The following is a 20,478-nucleotide window of genomic DNA, read 5'->3' on the forward strand; positions in this document are numbered from 1 at the left end:
ACCCTGCATATGCTTACCAGCTTAGTCAACTGAATGCCCTTAGCAGTATTTGCTGTACTTTTCCAAAGATGCCAAATTTACAGCTTCACAAAGAAGTTACCAGCTAATTTTATTTTAAGAATCTGTTAGATTTTGATCTATTTTGGCAAAAATAACCCAGACTGCATCCAATTTTTTCTCTACTCTGCAACTCAGGAAAGATGAGACATGCATAAGTAATTGCCATAGTTTAGCCAATAAAACTAAAACTGAAGTAACTCTCAACTGCAAAGAGTTGCCCATGACAGTTGAACCATACACAAAACTAAAAGTGGGTAAGCCGCTTTTTTGGTGTACATGTGGAGTAGATAAACCATATGCTAACCAGTAAAGTGAGTAAATTTCTTGACTCTTGCTTCCTATCCTGTTTAGGTATATTGCTTTATAGTTTGATCCTAAAATGGCTGTCAAGAAGCCTTCACTGCTCTCGTGCTTTCACGAACATTACTACTGGGCAAATTTACGGTGTCTGATAAAGAATATGGGCAAGTCAGTGACAGAAGAACATTTATGGGTCTTATATTTTCCCATGGAAGTTGGTTTCATAAACAACCTAATTGTGATGCTTAGTATATTAAATAAATAAATAAAGATCATCCCTAATTTAGAGGCAATGTAAGATGAAAGGAAGCATTGGGAGGGAGAAGGAAGAAGAAAAGGAGTATAAGAGGACATGAAGAAAGGCTGTTTGTAGCAGATCTTCAAAGAACTGTCATTTCTGATAGGAGTCTCTTGAGCACCTACATTTTTAGTGTTCACCAAGAGAGACAGAAGTACCGATCCCTTTGAAATTCATGCACTAATACATAGTAAGTTAAAAAATTCAAATGTGTAATATTTTCTTGATGAAGTTGAAAGTTAATGTGTTTGGTTAGAGTATAGGTGGGGAGACAGCAGCACAAAAATACACCATCAGGTTGTCCTGGTTTCAGCTAGGACAGAGTTAATTTTCCTCCTAGTAAAATGGTATGGTTCTGTGTTTTGGATTTAGGATGAGAATAACGGTGATAACTCACTGATGTTTAAATTGTTAAAGAGCAGTGCTTAAACTAAGCCAAGGACTTCTCAGCTTCTCACTGTCCTGCCAGTGGGCAGGCTGGGGGTGCAGCAAGAGCTGGGAGGGGAGAGACCCAGGACAGCTGACCTGAACTGGCCAAAGGGGTATTCCATACCATCTGACGGCATGCTGAAGAACATATGGGGGGGCTGGCTGGGGTGGAGGGCGAACTGCTGCTCAGGGATGGGCTGGTCAGCAGGTAGTGAGCATTTGCATTGTGCATAACTTGGCTTTTACACATTGTTAGTACTGTTGTCATTATTATTATATTTTTATTTATTTTCTGTCCTAATAAACTGTCTTTATCTCAACCCACAAGCTTTCACTTTTTATCCGATTCTCTCCCCCATCCCATTGGGGGGGGAGAGTGAGTGAATAGCTGTGTGGTGCTGAGCTGCTGGCCAGGTTAAACCCCAACACAGGTAAAGTGATTACCTCGCATTACTGGAGGTAAAATGCTACGTCATCTGTTTCATCAAGGGTCTTATTATTTTCTGCACATTACTGAGGCAATATTTCTGTTTTTCTGATAGTACAAATTATTTTCTTGGCTGAATCTTCCACACTACTAAATGAGTATATTCCTGCTTACTGGAGATCATGACATTTGCCTGTGACTTTTTGAATTATATAGCTACAAAGTGACAACTAATGCCACTCAGAATGGCTCTTCATTTTCTACCATTGAGCTAGATGTCACATATTCAAGCAAACACAGTCTCAGAGTATCTTTATTTGCCTTTCCTGAGGCCCAAGAAGATAACCTCTGAGAACTCAAATTTTCCTCAATTTTTCTTAAGATTGAATTCTTTTTTAGAGTATATTTTGTAAAGTAAGATTATAATAATATTCAGAAATAACCATTCTCCTTATGTGCTGAGATATCTGTAGGGATCTCAATTCTGAAAGCCTCCACCCTATCAATGAGCTTTTAAAACCCATCTTCAAAATTAGAAGTTACTCAGAAGAACAGTCAGCTTCAAAGCAAACTAATAGTTTCCCAATGTGAGCTCACAGCTAGTGAGCTTCGCAAACCTTTATACAGAAACATTTAAAGAATATATATAGTATCATCTAGCCTCCTGCTTGGAACAGCATGCAGCATTCAAACTTACATCTTTCCTTAGTACTTATGATGTATCCAAAATGTTCTGAATTTATCACCTCTTTTTAATGTTCTTTTAATAGTTCAGTAAATGCATTATATTGGGGCAATGGTCATCATTAATTGCTAATGTCTTTATTTTATTTCTTACTTAGTAAAGTTTCATTTCTCCTGCGCTCATGTCAATTATATTCTATAATTTGATTATATGACAACTCTGATTTTCATTCCTTGACCAAAAGTCCTCCAGTGAGTCTAATATTATTAAGTAGACATATATATTTAAACCAAAGGCAACTCTACACATCTTTGGCAAATACATTGCTCAGTTTAAACTGTCCTGTCACATCTATTGATATTTTGCCTACAGCTAACATATACTGCATATCAGTGTATGATATGTCTAGGAAATCCCATTTCACACATCACTTCTCACAGTATTTCATAATCACACAAAGGATTTTGCATTATTGGAGAAACAAGGAAGTATTAAGTCAAACCAGCTTTCATGCTGTTACTTAAAATGATGGTTGGGTTTTTGCATCCTCACCTTTTCTGACATCAGTTGCTCTGTTGTTACTTGCACTGTTTTAAGTTTTGTGGTGTCACAGAATCACAGAATATCCCAGATTGGAAAGGACCCACAAGGATCATCAAATCCAACCTCTTGGACAGCATAGGACCACTCCAAAATCAGACTCTGTGTCTGAGAACATTGTCTGAACACTTCCAGCAGGCTCAGTGCTGTCCCCAGAGAGCAGAGCTCAGTGCCTGCCCCTCTGCTTCACTCCTGAGGTAGCTGCAGGCTGCCATGAGGCCTCCCCTCAGCCTGCTCTGCTCTGGGCTGAACAAACCAAGGGACCTCAGCTGCTCCTCATATGTCTCCCCCTCTAAAGCCTTCACCATCTTTGTAGCCCTCCTTTGGAAACTCTCTGATAGTTCTATGTCTTTTTTTAATATATAGTGGTGTCTAAAACTGCACACAGTACTCATGGTGAGGTCTCACCAGCGCAGAGCAGAGCGGTACAAACACTTCCCTCAACCATCTAGCTGCGCCATGCTTGATGCACCCCAAGGTACGCTTGGCCCTTTTGTCTGTCGGGGCACACTGCTGGCTCATATTCAGCTTGCTGTGAACTGGAACCCCCAGGTCCCTTTCTCTGGGGCTGCTCTCCAGCCTCTTGGCCCCCAGTCTGTATGTGTAGCCAGAGAACATCGTCTGTATGTATAGCCAGTGTCAGTAATATTGATCTGCAAACTTTGGATAGAAATACAACTTTTGATTGTTTGAAATAGAAACACTGTGACTAGAAACAGTATTTTTTCTGTCTAAAGTTTCCAGGGACACAACTTCTATTTTGATCTAGGTAGGGATATGTTTATCAAATACCTCTGTTCATTTGTATTCAGATCTAGAAATGGTTAACCTGTCTCTTGCCCTTAAAAGATTCTTTTAAAATGTTTTGCATCTTCAAATCTTATATATACTTTCAGTGAATATTTGCATAATTTTCATGAGTGTTTTTTGATACTGTAATACAAAGGATCATGTGATGTCTTACAGGTATATAAAAGAAAAACGCTTCTCTATGAAGTACGTTGTACCCCAAGTAGAGCATTTAATAGTTTCTCCCAAGTAACCCAAACACTTCTGATACTTAAAATGTCAACAGAAAATATACACGAGAAACAGAGGATGAAGAGGCAGCATGCAGCAAGGCCGGTTAGCTCAGTTGGTTAGAGTGTGGTGCTAATAACGCCAAGGTCATGGGTTTGATCCCCGTACAGGCCACGTCTAGTTTTGAGGAGAGAGACGTGCAGGTGTTCATCTCTTCTCTTTGGAGAACAAGAGACAACCTGTGGGAACCTTCTTAATATGAAGTCTGTGACAGTGGAGGTTTAGACTGGATATTAGGAAAAGGTTATTCCCTAAGAGGGGGGTGGTTGGGCCCTTGGACAGATTCCCCAGGGAAATGGTCATGTTACAGAGCCTGCTGGAGTTCAAGGAGGGTTTGGGCAACAGTCCTCAGACATATGGTCTGATTTCGGGGTGGTCCTGTGTAGAACCAGGAGTTGGACTTGATGGTCCTTGCAGGGCCTTTCCAACTCAGGATATTCTATGAGTCTATGATTTTATTTGCATTTCTTATAAAGCAGGTAGTTTGATAAGTATCACATTGCTAAAAACATGGATACAAACAGATAGACATTTCTCATCTTCAGGTCAATCTTGGGACTTCTGTCTCTACTTTGGCTTCGTTTAACTATGGGAGATCTTTCCATGCAGCTTTCCACTTTGATTGTTGTATCATTAGCACAGAAGACTCCCTTCTTTTTTGCCAAGGTTCAGTTATCATTGTATGTCTTTTAAAGTTTGGAGGTTCTTTAAAAAAAAAATCAATCAATCACTCAATACACCTCTTCTATTATGTAGCAAATTTGAGTGTTTTTTTTTTTTTTTTTTTTATGCTCAATTTTTCATGTTCAGCATTTGGACAAGCAGAGCCTGATTGCTGGGCATTTTGTATATGTTTTCTGTAAATCATTCTGTTCTTCAGTAGGTGCTAATTTATCAAATTTCAAATACAGATCTCTAAATTGTCTAGTATGCTGTTTTTGACCTTTTGCTTCCCTTCTATTTGAATGCTTGCCATAACTGCTGCCTTTTCTGCTTGGAAATATATATTGAATTGTATTTTTAGTATTTTTTTTATTTAAGAATTATTTTTCAGTACTTTTGAGCAGCAGATCTCATGTGCATTGCTTCTTTTCCTTTTTTTTTTTTTTTTTTTTTTTTGATAATTTGTATGACCTGGGATTTGAGAATTCATTTTAAATACATGGAGGATTTTAGCTTTGCCTTTAATTGGTGAACACTGACTATTTTTCTACCCTTTTTCTGCAGGCTTCTGGGGTCTTCATGGACCCATTAGTTACCATTTCTGAAAATTTTCAGGTTTTCCTAACCCTAGTTTCAAGACTGCAGCATTACCCCTCTGCCAGTGTTGTACAGATTATCTCTAAACATTTTGACTCACTTTTTGATTTTGGGTCATTTTTAGTGACTGGAGAAATGCTCATATGATCTTTGGCATGGAGAAATGAAACTCATGAAAAGTTTTGGAGATTATATGGATGATACGAAAAGGAATGGAAATTAACCCAACAGTGTTATTGCCAACCAAAATTCATTTTCCATTATTAAATTTCAGTGAATATATTTAGAGTTAATTTTCAGTATAATCATACTATGTGATAAAGTATTTGTATGTTCTTATTAGCTGATGCTGTATGATTTTAGTGTTTTTACAGAAAATCCAATATGAAAAGTGAAGTGGTTTTTTTCAAGTAGAGTGCCTTCAAATAGCATATGTAATAAAATTTAAATCAAATTAATTAGAAAAACATGGAGGTGCCTGGTGCCAGGGGCTGGGGCTGCCCCCAGCTGTTCCCCAGCTGCCCCACTCCCATCTGGGGGTGGTAGGATGAGCCCCGGTTGTATGGCTCTGGGGAGTCCCTGCCACTGCTGCCTGTGGGGAGCTGCCAGCCCACACAGCACCCTGGCTTTTTTTCCCTTCTTAAAATTTAATCCTAGACTGTGTTTTCCTTGTATATAAAACAAGAATGATGTTAGTTTTCTTAGTTTGATGAAACTTGCAATTTAACTATGTAAAATAAATTGGGAAACAGTAAAATAATGAGATGAAATATGATCTTTAATCCAATGAGTGTATATTAATACTCCATAATAAGAAATGCTCGTTCTACAAATGGAACTTTTAGATGTGATTCAGAGCCCTTCTGTTTCACCACTTCACATAGTTCTCAGCTTCTAAGCAGCTGCTTTATCAATCATTTCTGTAAGTGAGCCTGTAGATTGGTGTGTAAATGAAGTGTTGTATCTGCTCTCTCCCTTGTTTTCTTTTATGCCCTGAACCAATCCTGTGAAAGGCAGATTCATTTGTTGTTTAGTTGAAATAGAATGACTGCAATTCCACAAACAAATTGGGCCTCAGTCAGGTGCACTCTGTCATAAATAATCTCTGAGGAGATTGGATTTCTCTCCTTGCTGATGTACTTCAGCCGTACGTTAAACTCATAGCTTCTTAAAGGCACTGAGTTATTGCTCAGCTGAATGATCACTGAACAGCAGGCACCTGTCCTTGTTCTCTTGTGTTGTAGCCGTGTTTATTTCCCTAAAGCATATTCAGCAAGGTTTATGGTAAGAGAAAGTACTAGTCCATTTTCTATTTTTTTTTTTTTTTCACTCTTTGTCCCAGTCTTTTCTTATTCACCTCCATGATACACTGCTCTTTTGGCACATATTTCCTCATGATCTGGAGAGAAAAGCCATTTCATAGATTGGTTAAGGGCATTTTCCATGGTCAGGTCATCTCATACTCGTATTTCACATTTAGCAGTAGACCACTTTGAAATTTATCAGCATGTCTTTATTAGCTGCAGGAAATGTCTTTAAAATTTCATTTATAATTTTTACACTTACTTATCTGGCTTTGTTGTAAGTTTGCTTTCCACTTCAGTGTACCCTTTTCCCTTTCTTTATCAAAGTGAAATGAAACTCCTGAACTCTGTGGCTGAGAAGTCCATGGTGCAGGCAGTGTGATAATGTAATCTCTGCCTTTACCCAGGCTACCTTCTGCAGGTTGTGTAATGGGTCGAGCAACATCTGTGAAAGTATGATAGTTCTGATCTACCATTTCTGCACACAGCCAATTCTTCTGAACAGTCGGAATTATCCTTTGCTTGGATTGGTTTATGTAACTACCACAACTAAAACTGAACAATTCCCACAATACAGCAATCTTTAAATCTTGATATATAAATAGGAGATTGTGAATGTTTGGTAGCTGCTATGTTCAGATTTGGAGTGTCTTTGCATTTGATCTGTTTCTCATCTGCCAAAAAGGCAATATGTAGAAGGATAGTGAATAATAGTAAATCTGTTCAGGTATGCGATGTGATGTTAAAGAGATGCAAATGTGGGCTTTCAATTCACAAAATCCAGTCTCTTTGCTGAAGAATAGCATTTAAGAAAAAATAAGTAAGAAAGACATTAATATAAATCCAATTGATAGACGGGGGATGAGTACAGACGGTGCGGTAGCTAGTACCATGAAATGGTAGTTTTCCCACATTACCCAGTGGTTTTAGGCATTACGTATCAGATGCAAACAATTTATATTATAGTATTTTAATAGTTTAGAGGAAGTGAAGTTCTGTCATGCATCATATGTGAACATGGGTGTAAGAATGGCCAAACACTGTCATCAATACAAGCCATGTGAATGTACTATAAATGAGTTAATAAGTAGTATATATCATTTTTCTTTCTTCTGCCATATTGTTCTTTGTATAGCTCAGGTTGCATTTCTGATATAAGCCAGCTCACCAGCTGTGTCAGGTTGCACATGGCTATGAATAAGTAGACTTGCGTGTATCTGCATATACTTGTCAGAATGAATCAGCTGGCTGCTTGGTATGTAGGCTGAAGGGAGATACTAACAACAGAGCAACTTGGAGGCAAAAAGGAACTGGCTTCTGATGGAGAAGCTTAATAAAAGGGATTTGAAGGTTGTATGGCTAATCTGTAGTGTATTGGAGGTATGGGGTGGGGACTTGGCACAGCAAAATAGGCTGAACATGGTGTTTTAGAAAATGTTAGGGTAGCAATAAATTCAAGTTTTGAAGTGGTAGCGAAGAAGGACTCACCAGAGGGATTCAAAACCATGTGGTTTAACAACAACGTTGCACAAAAATTGCCACTGAGACAGAAAGGATTGGCTGGAGAATAGCTCAGGACTGAAACATGACCCTAATAACAGAAGAGAAATGATGAGCTGCAGAAAGGCAATGCTTGCTGAAACATGGAGATGAAATGATAGATACTAGAGAGAGATTTTGGATAACTGATGGTGGGATAACAGAGAAGAAAGAAAAGGCAAAAATATAGCTCATGGTCCTCAAAGATTAGGAGACTAATAGTAGTAATAGTGATAGAAAAAGGAGAAGAAAGGATTTGAAAGTGAAGATGGGAGAACCATCTGTTTAAGGTGGCAGGGGCAGGCCTAAGAAGACAGATTAGCCGGGCATAGGAGGTAAGATATTGTGACAGGTGGGTTTTTGAGTCATCAGTAGATAGCTTTATAAGCTATGGGAGTGGAAGAAAGTGTTCACAGTCACTGCAGAGTGAGAAGAGCAGGGGTCGAGGCCAAAGCTCTGCTTTATCATCATTATATCAGAAGAAAAAAATATTTTTTTGCAACAGAATACCAATAACTTTTTTGTATTTATGGCTCTCTTACTAAAGGTTGTATCTTCTTGTTTGAAGCATGAAAGGAAACTAGTGGGAATATTTTTTTTTTATCCAACTGAGTTCGTACAGGTCTATTACTTCAGTGGTAGTGTAAGGAAGGTTGTAAATAAAGTTTCTTTCTTCCTAATTGAAGGAAAATGCATTTTAAAACTGTTCTTATTGCATATTTGAATTGATTCGTAGCTCTACAAAATATGATTGAATTATTCCTCCATGAAAAGTGGACTTCAAGTAATGATGGGTTCCAGTCAGGGTGCTTTAGTGTAATTGGCAAGCAGCCGTCCATTTTGCTCTCAGTGTGATGTTAGACTTGAATGGAAAATAGAGAATCCAAGGTAGAGGCTTTCAGAGGAATTGTGTAGTGGATTGTTCATAGGCTCATAAAATGCTCCACAGTACACATTATTAATTAGGTAAATACGTTACATAAAGAAAAAGTCTTTCTATTATTGTGAACAAGGATGCAGGATAGTTAAAAAAAAAAATGAACTGAACTTTTTAAAAGGGATTGCTGTGTTATATACCTGTGGTACAAAAGGTGTGGGTGTTTTTTTTTAAGTATATGTTTCAATTATATATTAGAAACATTATTTTAATTTTATTCATGCTACTGCTTTGCTAGATTTTTGTGTGTATTTATGACTATTTCTGTATTTTAAAAAGAAAACAGAAATTGTACTGAACACTATATGCTCCTGTTTTCTCCTTGGAATCCATCGCTCACTGAAGGCAATGACAGTTACTTACCTTGCACTGGATATTGTGGGTATAAAACCACAGAAGTTATCAAACTTATTTTCCTAGGTGCATATTTTTTGAACGTATTTGAATATAGAGTAAAGGTTTTTGACTCTTTTATGGAGTTAGAAGGGATTGGTAGATGGTTCTGGAGGAGTAGGGCTGGAGACCAGTAAGTTTTGAGTGTTGTGTTTCCTTTCTCCCATAATGTCATTATGAAGCTGTAGAGACAACTAATATTTTGCTTCAGTTTCTTCATCTGTACAATATGGATAGTGACAGCTGACTAAGACTGACTTAATAAGTATTTGAGTCAATTGATCTGAAAAGCTTGCCATCTTTTCTCAGATAGGTTCACGTTACTATATTTTATTTAAATTTCCTAAGGTTAAAAAAAGCACAGTAGCTTGCTCATTTCTCCTACTGTGATATGGGGTTCTCTTGTGGTTATTGTTCTCTGTTATCGTATGTCTCTCTTGGAAAGTACCATGAAACAGCTAAATGCCTTATTATCAGAAAACAATGAAGAACTGGAATCACTTCTTTTCAGATTTACCTTCTTAATGAGTGAGGAAAGGAGATTGCTTTATAAATCAAACCATAAAATGTTTTAATGTATTCTTCAATTGATGCTTATCATACCTTCATTGTGAGACTGTGATATTTTCCCCTCAAATTACCTGGATGTCTTGCAAGAATTTGCTCCAAGTGTGAAAACTCTTTTGAGCAGATCAAGTAACTTAAGCAATTATGCTTCATTTGCTCTAACATTTCTTCTTCCATAATAAAACAAGATTATTCTGCCGGTGCTTTTTTTTTTTTTTTTTTTTTTTTTGGTGTTTGTTTGTTTGTTTGTTTTTTCCTAAACCTCTGTCACATGAAATTAATATAATGTAAATATCGTCCTGTGAAGAACCAGTATTTTCCTATCTATTGTCTTTATCTTTGTGTTTCTGCATATCTGTTCATCTATTCCTGTCACTGTTCTAGAATGCAATTCATACTTCTATCTCCTCCCATGCTTTAGAAAATGTATGTGCAGGCTGTATACCTGCATATTGTAATATTGTATTAAACCCTGTTTCCCAATAAAAAGTGGTACCTTCAATTTCACTTTCTGCCATAAACTCCTTGGACACAAATTTATTTAAAAATTAATTAACAGTCAATCCCCAAACAACACATTGCAAGTAGATAGATGTCTGATTGAGTGTTTCTCTCTCTCTCTCTCTCTCTCTCTCTTTTTGGCTATGTAATGTTGCATTTATGGAACTGTAGGTTTACTGAAATAATTCTAGAAATGTACACTTTTAACTGTACAAGTAAGATGTAGAGTACAAATATCAAGCAAACTCAATAAATGCAAAACTTAATTATGAAGATTTTTGAGTGATTTCTTTAGAATTACACTTCCATATATTGTTGGGTTTTACTTGCATGCTGATTGGCCAACCTTACTTTCTGCTATATAGTTTCTGGCCATTTTATACTAATTAGGTGTAAACATCTTTTCAAAATCCTCTGTGCTTTCCCCATCATTTTAGTTTTCTTATTTTTTTCCCAGTCTCCTACATGGGGTTGAGAAATAGTAACTTGATAGATGAAAGCTTCATATTGTGTTGATATATTTTATTACGGAGATTCAGTATTCTAATAAATTTTTAAGAATATGAAAGGTGGAGACCTGTGATCCCTTAAGCAATAATGTTATTTTAATGGAAGGATTTTTCTTTTCAATGCAGCTGACTTAAGAAATATGGCAATAGTAGCAATAATTTTGTTGGTATCTCACACTGAATATCTGTTAGTGAATAGGCTTATGTTGACATTAATAGCATTCACATATTTATTTGCTGCCATAAATACATTCTTCTATTGTAATGTAGTGTATTATGTTACATTTTAGACATGTTTATGTTGTATAAACCGTGCTCTTTATATAGTGATCTGCATTCTTTACTATGGTTGAAATTTAAGCTTAGATTTTTGAAATTGCTTAATATCCACACTGGGGCCACAATAATGGAAACCTCATAATACATCTAATTTCCTAAACGTGGTAACAAAGCAGTCAGTCCTGGACACTTCCCACTGAGAAATCAACGTCATGAAGGCTTCTGACTGTTGTAGTAACCAACCTTCTTAATCCACTAAGCAACCTTCCTAATACAATGAGCATTGCTCATTGGCTGATACAGACCACAGTGCTTTATCTGTCAGGCCTTTGCAGGCTACCTTAGCATGTGACAGACCTGTCACAATGATCATGGCATAGTTTGTGGGACATGTCAAGTGAGAGATTCTGCAAATATATATTTGTGTAGGGGTTTATCTTGTTACCATATCTTTGAATTTAAAGCCACGTAAAGCCTATTATTGCTGTTTCTGGATTAGACACCTGACCTGCATACATTATGCAGATGTGCTCAATCTTATTAAGAGCCTGTTGCTTAGTTCCCTTAAATATCAGGAATTTTTTTGTGAGGTATAATTATTAGACTTCTACTACAAGCATAGTAGAAATTGAGCTCTTAGGCTTCTCAAAAGCATGTTCATTTCTTATCTCCATCAAATCCAATGGTACTGTATACATAACTAATCTTCTGAATCCCATAATTACCAAATTTACACCAATGATCTATGTTAGGAACCTCTCTATTCAGCTTGCTGGCTGAACCTCCACATAGAGCTCCTCATCTTGCAAGGCTTGATTTACTGTGCTTATTTCTACCCTACATGGGGGAACAATTTAGCTTTTTTTTTTTTTTTTTTTTTTTTTTTCATATTGAACTATTAGAGTTGATGACATAGGATATTCTGTTTCTAACAAATTGTTATACCATGTGAATGTTATGCATGTGCAATTACTTAAATTAATGTCTGCTGAGGACATTAATAAACTGACTGTTAAATAGAGAATATCTGAACAAGCAAAAATATATTTTATGTTTGTGTATGCACTTACATGGATTTCTGAATTTATTTTCATTATTATTATTATTATTTTTTGCATCTTAGGAAACTTAACGTGAAGTTAGAGTATACATTTCAAGGCAGAAAAGAACCTTCTTTCTTGCCTATGCTATTATCACTTTCAGTTTTGAAGAAGGTGTGAGAATGCCTTTCTGGGCTTTACAAGTAGGTCGGGTTTTGTCTACTGAGTGGGTGTTATTAGTATTTTTAACAGCCTCAACAGTTACTAGAGAAGATGTTTTAAATCCACAGAACAGTGATTGCTTGTTAGACTACTACAGTTGCTATGAAACAAGCTGAAAAATGGCCTGGGTTACTTAGGAAAATTGCAAGTACATAGACAGGCTTACCTTTTTCTTTCTTTCTTTCTTTCTTTTTTTTTTTTTTTTTTTCTCCCTGCAGTACTTCTGTTTTTGATAGAATCACCAGTCTCATTTTTAATGTCTAAATCATGCCATTGAGGCACATGGTAGTAATTTAGTACAAGGCAACATCTTATTTGGAACATTCTCTAGCACTGAAATTTCTGAAACCTAATTTTTGCTGAGTACCCCTTAATGAAGCATGTCTTCTACCTCGCCATGCTGCTTGTATGAAGATAATGCTGAAAGTTTGCCAGCTTCTGCTTTGACATTACTGTCTTCAAGGCAATACAGGCCACTGCATTCACAGGTAGCTTTTCGTGTTCTGCCTCCACACCTGTATAAGTGTCCAATAGATATGTCTTGATAATAAATGCGATTGTGCTACTTCAAAACAGAAGCAGCTGTGCTCTAATGGCCGTCTAGGAAGCCTGGGATACGTATGCAAGTGAAGTATATAAAGTAGGTGGCATGAATAATCCCTTACTAACTTGAAATACTCAGCTTCCAAAGGTCAGACCTCTAATATGTTGCAACCTTCAATTACAGTAGCTTGGGTTCATACTGGTGGGTTGAAACAGCTGGTTACATGCCACTGTTTTCAAAGATAAAATATAGCTCTTCATGGTTCTTTAAGTTTTGAGTGAATCCACCAGTCCTTCATGGATATTTTCTTTTGCAGTGCACTCTAGGACAAACGTAGTCTGTGTATCTGAAGAGACAAGTGAGATGTATGTCTCTGATTTTCAGGATTTTGCTGGAAATCAATTGCTGCAGATTTTTATCTGTCAGCTTGCCCTTGGCTCTCTCAAGGAGGTCCCAAATGATCCATCAGGACGATTCATCAGGAGGGTGTTAGTGGTGGTTGTCAATGTTAACCTGTGCTGTGCTGCTGACACAAATAGCCCTCAGTTTGTAGATATCTCAGGGAGGGTGATAAGAACAACCTCTGCCTCGTGAAATGTAAAGCTTCCAGAAGCACATACTGCTTGGACAAAAGCTGTAAATTAGTTGGGACTGCTTTGACGAATAGTAGGAAGTTGGGTAATTGGGTGATTCATATGGATTTAATGGAGACAGAACAAATCACTGAAGTACAATGGCAGGTTTACATAAAATTCTTAACAGTGAAAATGATTAAAGGAGGGAAACAGATAAACTTGTAAAAGAACAAAATCAATCCTGTGGTGTGCAGCTTAATGAGTTGTAGGTTGTGCTCTGGCCTCAAACCTTGCTTGAACCTTGCTCAGAGGGTGCTTATCCAGTAAAATTCTTACCATGTGCATAAATGTAAGCATGTGAGGAATCCCATTAATAGCAATTAGTATTGTGCTGACAGTCAAGGAGACTACTTGGCCACTTGAGCGGTCCAAAGGGCCTGGGGGTGGTCAGTAGCTCTGAGGTGGGTCTGAAGCCCTGGTGGGAAGCCCAGGCAGGGACAGACTTGTGAGGCACAAGGCCAGGCCCACGCCCAGCTGCACAGGGTCCCTGTGAGGATGACGGGGACCCCTCAAGGCTTCCCCCATCTGCAGGGCCCACGGTGACATGGCTGCACCGCCTCAGAGCTGGCTGTGGGCAAGGGCAGCCAAACCCCTGTAGAGGGAATGAGATAGCAGGGCCTCTGGGTCCGCTTGGGACCCTGGTGCTTGTTTTTGCATTGTGACAAAAATACTATTCATATAACAGCAGCTTGTCATTGTTTTTATTTAGTAGCCAAAAAATTCGGACATACCTAGTCTTACCCAGTTGAATATATATTAGTAGCAGAAGCAATCCCAGAAAATCATCCCGGTTTGCTTTATAAGGGGGAAGAACTCACCCAAAGGGCAATTTATCCCGTCCCGTATCTGAGACTATTCTTTCCCAGTTTAGGTACTCAAGAAAAATGGCATGCTTACTGTAAAAAGAGCTAGTTTACAATCAGTAGCTGCTCTTCAGTCCAGGGAAACCCATGATAAATTTTGGTGTTCATAGCTGTTTCAGTTACCTGTAGTTGACCTTTAGCAACAAACTAATCTCTTCAGCATGCATTGTGCAAATAACTTAAAAACATAATTCAGGATATATATATATATATATATATTTTGTATTTGTATGTCTTTTAAATACATTGTTAAAATTAAGATTTTAAAAAATAGTAGCTGAGTATATAGATACAGTGTTTTGTAAAATTGTTGAAGAAAAACATTTATTTTCCCAATAGTCTCACTTCTAGTGTTTCTCAACATTTAGAAAATAAACCTTACAGATACATCCTTAGCAGATCTGCATTTCTCTTATGAAGAATACATTAATTTTCATGAACAACTTTGACTATTATATGTATTGAATGTAAAAGGATGTACATAAATGCTTTCTGCTTTCTGCTGGGTAATTGAAGTATAAGAGAATATTGGATTTTAAAAAGTTCCTTATCAAACTAGAGACATGACAGAACACTGAACAAATTGTGCTTTTGGAAATGTATTTATTTCATGAAGAGGAGAAACTATAGAGACATAAACTTTAAGAATATCTGGTTTGCTTACATATCTGAAGTAAGTATCACCTGAATAAAGGTTTTTCTGTTTATTTGTTTGTTTGTTTGTTTTAAGAAAAAAATCAAACTTCAGATGCTGGTAGATTATTTGGATCATTATTTTGTTTTTAACAAATCCTTTAAAATTAAATTGAATGGTGGTATGACTTCCTTTTGTCCTCTCCTTTTTCTAGCCATATTTGCGGCTTGGGCTCTTGAACAAAGAACAGTTTATTATTGATTTTACTTTGTTATTCTATTTGAACATCCATGGACAGAAAGTGTCAACAACATGTTCCTGCTATAGCCAAACTATGTTGTTTTTTTCATAATATTGTCAGACAGAATCAAGAGCAGACTTGTTTGTTGATGGAATAGATGCAGATCGTTTTTTTTCCGGTGCTATGCTAAATTTGTGAAGAAATGTTTTTTATCAGTTTAATACTTTGAAATTCTGTGCACCATTTTCTTGCTCTAAACTAATACAATAATTACATATTTATAATACAAGAATAATTTTAATAGGTAGTTTTGGAGTTTTCGCTTGCTTTAGTTGCCTCCCAATGCAATTTCTGTAGACCTGTTTATTGTTATTATAAAGAATTTATATAGATAACAAGGGAAGAAATTGGTCTCTATTAAGTAAAATATATTTTTTTCTCTCTAAAAAATAAAACAGAAAGCCATGCATTACTTGATGGACTCCACATGTAGTTTCAAATTTCATATTTAAATGGTTGGATATCAGATGCTGAAACTAAGCATTCTGAAGCTGAATTACCTCTTCTCTGAGTAACTTGTTTTTTGATAAGCATATATGATTTGAGATGTTCTTTTCTTCCAGAGAAGTGATCACCTTCCTTTAATGTAGAATATATTAAATTGAACTGCTATTAGTCAGAACAGACATTTACAGTAAAAACATATTTTAATGGATTTTTTTTTGTTAGGTGTAGTTCACAAATTATTCTGTCTTTTTTATTTCTAGAGTTGTTACATGGAAATTAATAAATATAGGATTATTTTTCTGTTCTCAGAGTTAAAGTTCAGGAGGATATCAGGTCGGAAATTAATAGACATTATTTTTTGCTTATGGTCTTCATAGCCTGATAGTGCTGACATTTTTGGAACTTATATTTTGGATCAGACTTTTCCTGTTCTATCTTTTAATAGACAGAGCAGACAGTAAGAAAAGTAGCTGCCTAGGTTTGATTACCAGACTGGGAGGGGTATCATTTTAAAAACATATGCTTTATCATTATGACAAAAGAGTCGCATTTATAGAAAATGTAGTTGAGGCATTTTGGTTGCATAAGAATATGGATTTCAGAAGTAGGAATTAGTTCTGTCAAAATTCAAGGACTGAGGAAGGAATATTCATTAGCAGAATCTCAGTGAAAAGTACAGAAAGAAGAGACAATACAAATAGTTTGTGAGCAAAGCTGAAATCTAATTTAATGAGAGTGATCTAAGAAGAAGATACACAGCTTAATGTATCTCTTATTTAGGAAGAGTTGACTTAATTGGAAGTTTGGAAGTACACCAGAGCTAATTCTGCTATTTACATGACATTTAAATCAAAACCAGTGATAATGGGTCTAATGATTGATCTTAAAAACAGAATACTTAAATGATTCTAATTTTTTGTTTACTGGTATCTCAGTTTCAGGAGTTTTTAAAATGTATGAAGGAATTACAAGATAGGTAGCATTGCAAATTTATTATCTATCTAATTAGTACTTAAGATAGCAAAATGGTCATGCCATGTGAAATTACAGGTTCACACGTATATTATTGGATGTAGTCCTTAAAAATACAAATATAGTGCTCAAATAGTTTGCTTAACTTTTGTTATTAATTTGAAACAGGCACCATGTTATGTACCTAGGTTGTTAAGTCTTCATCAAGTGAAATTAAACCAAGTAAAACTTGCCCTTTTAGGAAATGTATAAAGCAATATGAATGTCCTATTGCTGTATCAATGAATAGATCCCTTTCAGCTTTTCCCGTACTTACTGAAAGTAATAGTAGCAATAAAAACATTCTGGCACATGCTTTGTTTTTAGCCAGTATCCCCAACCTCTGCTTCATTTGCAGAAGGCTTGCTGCTAATGTATGCTTCTGCTGCTGTTGGTAAACCCTCTACCTAGGTTGTGCTTACCCATCCTGCTACCCATGGGTTATGCTACCCATCTCAATGTTCCTTTTGCTGAGAAGATATACTAATAATTCTTAAAAATTGCTAAAAGGTTTTGTCAAAAGCAGTTTTGATGAAAGACTAATTTATTAAATGTAAGATGTATATGAAAATCTTAAAGCCTACTCATTAATAGTTGTACAGCTTTTTAGAAGTGTTAGCTATTTTAGAAGTGTTTAGCTATTTTAGAAGTGTTATTATTCCAGGTTTATGGAGAAGTAACGTGTAGACAGCATAAATGACATAAATCAAACAGAAGAACAGAACTAATGCATTTTTTTAATATTTAATTTCAGTGGACAGTTTGGTTTATCTCTTTAAACCTTAGAAATTCTTGAATAAAGGCTTAGACTTTTAAAATTGCAGCATTCGACATTTTGATATTTTCTGTTAACACATGTTCATCGGTGCATTACACTAATTTTATTTTCTTCTAGACTATATAAATTGAGGCATGGCCCCCAGTAGTAAGGCAATGAACGTTTAAAGCATTTATGCATAAAGCTGCCTCGAAGGATAATTAGATGATTATAATGTTACTTGTGTTGAGATAGCCAATTAAAAAAAATCTATTGCTCCCAAGCTTAATTATTTGAGTAATGATAACATATTAGCAACCTCTAAATTTGAGTTACTGTAGCCAGCTATGATTAAAAAAAAAAAAGACATGAAATTCAAGATTTCCTCATGAAGACCAATAGACTGAAGGTTTACTAAATTTTAATTTTAATAGTTTTCTACATTTCTTCTTCTTCTTTTTTTTTTTTAATCATGGAAATTTCATAATCAGCTAATGAGTGCTTTATAAATGACCCTCTGCTCTTGTGTGATGTGTGTGATGTGAATGCCAAAGCATTCTTCTGATATGTTCTGTTGGAGTTTGCATGTGCTACTAACTGCTTTTAGAGGTGGCAGGCATGAAAGCATTAGCTTCCATTGTCAGCTCTTCTTACAGATTGTGTAGCTTTGAAATCCTCTCTAAATTTGTCTTTAACTAGCCAGTCTACTGCAACCTTAGCATTGCAAAAATAGTGGGATGTATGCAGTTCTTGAAAGCTGCTCTTTTACTGTGTCATGTCTTCTTTAGTTACAACAAAATTTATCATTTATTTACTTTTTACAGCTAAACATTAAGCCATTTGTAAACATTTCTTCAGCTCACTGTGAACACTTTACTGACATCATTCTATTCAGTTATACAGGAAAGACTGAGAGGAAAAAGTAAAATTTCCTGGTTGTTAGACCAGAAGACTATACCTGGCAGCTTTGCTTTCTGTAAATTAATGAGTAGAATTTCAGATTGCCGGTGTACTCCAGTCTGTTGTTTACTAGGATGTGTCTGGTGATGCTGAATTCCACTGCTGATTAAAAATTCTTCACTATTTTAAAAACAGACTGTGAAAACACATTGTTCTCTTCCAATTTCCTCTGTAACAAATAAAATCAGTAATTTATAAAGTTACTGTTTAGATTAATAGGGTTTGTAGATATAATATTAAGTAGACCTTGTATTTGTCAAAAGGAAGATCACTGACAATTTTAGAGCTGTAATAATGCAGAATATGCATTAACAGCAATGACAATTTTGTTAAGAAATTATAAGTAGCTATTTCTATAAATAGAACTCCAGAGGTATTGATATAAAGATATGTGTATGTCATATGTTTTTATGAATTGCATAGCTCAGCACTGATTAATAGTTCAGAGATATCCAAACTCAATAATGTAATTTAAACAAACAGGTATGGTTTGTGTGTTTAAAGGAATTTTACTCTCAGGCATGATATTAACATGTTGAAAATATATTAGATTTTTTTTTTTTCCCCCCAGGAAAATATGAAGAGAAGAAAAACACCCAAATTGATGCATAACGGCATATATTACCTAACTGTGTGACCACTGATAACCACTTTGTACAGCTTATATTATCAAAAATGGTGCTATATGTATCAGACTAGAAAAAAGATTAAATCTTTTTTTCTTTTCCATTGATTTTTGAAGCCGTACATTGTATGTATCACTGAGAAGAACTTCTTATCTTTATTAAAACCTCAGTATCTGCATTTTTATTTATAATGTTAGAAACATAAAATTGAAACCTGCAAGTTGTGAAGGATAAAAAGTCATGTTTAAATAGAGACGCTAAATTACTCCTTCTAAGAGCCAATAAAACCAAAGAGCATTCATTATAAAAGTAATAAAAACTTATGAGTCCTGTTTTATTAAAACTACGATCCAGTTTCCTGGTGGGTCTGGATTACTTAGAGGATAAAGCAGTGACATTTTATGTCTTGCAATGAGGTTTACGTTGAAGGTGAGGTCTCTTGAAATTAGATTGGTAGTTTTAATGTGAATCCTAAGGGATGAGTTTTTATGTTGTAAGATTGCAACTCCCAATTTAATGTGAACACCTTCTTTTCGTAACAGCATTCTGCCTCTTTTTATACTGGCCATTCTGCCTCTGTTTATATTGGCAAAGAATTATTTTGTCACATGATTAATGAATGAAAGAGCCCTAGTTTTTTGGAAGTAGTATATTAGCACTGGACACTAGCACTGAGTCTTGAGGCCACACGTAATGCAATTCATATTTGATATCCTTATTGCATAGTAATCCATGGTAGATATTTTTTTGTTTTTAATGTCTTTCAAAAATACCACAAAGGCTAGTTCAAATTTAAACTAAATGTATTTCTTTAAGTGGTTTTAATATTAATAAAAATTGTAGTTTCCAAGCATACTTTTACTGAAAACATTTTTATATCTATACAACAGATAAATGTTAGGTCAAATTAAAAAAGGTGAAGATGTGCAAATGTGAAAACATATTGTATATATCTGATCCACACTAGTATTTTTGTCCATGTTTAATGATTATTATTATATCACAATAATTGGAAAGTACAGCTGTGGTGTCTCTAGTCCTTAATAGGACTAGCTGAACTAATCTGTTGAATATTTTAACCCTTTGAATATATTGCCTGAGCTGTAACAAAGCTGTAATGACAGGCAAGGAAAGAAAGAACACAGAGCACATTGATGGGGAGAAGAGTAGTTCAGATGGAACAGAAAATGAATCAACCACTGTGTACAAACAGTCCCAAACTGGTAGGAAAGGAAGAAGAATGAAGACCAGAGGACAAACTTTTGTGGCA

At 35.8% G+C, this 20,478-nt stretch overlaps 1 protein-coding gene and 1 non-coding gene across 3 annotated transcripts in view; both read left to right on the forward strand.

Annotated features, from left to right (window-relative positions):
* IMMP2L (inner mitochondrial membrane peptidase subunit 2) overlaps positions 1-20,478 on the forward strand; it is a 436,484-nt gene that overhangs the window by 112,978 nt on the left and 303,028 nt on the right. The window lies entirely within an intron of this gene.
* On the forward strand, positions 3,920-3,993 carry TRNAI-AAU. The gene has a single exon. It is a non-coding gene; the product is annotated as a tRNA-Ile (tRNA).

The sequence above is a fragment of the Oxyura jamaicensis genome, chromosome 1, assembly GCF_011077185.1.
Source record: "Oxyura jamaicensis isolate SHBP4307 breed ruddy duck chromosome 1, BPBGC_Ojam_1.0, whole genome shotgun sequence".
In the NCBI taxonomy this organism is placed as follows: Eukaryota; Metazoa; Chordata; class Aves; order Anseriformes; family Anatidae; genus Oxyura; species Oxyura jamaicensis.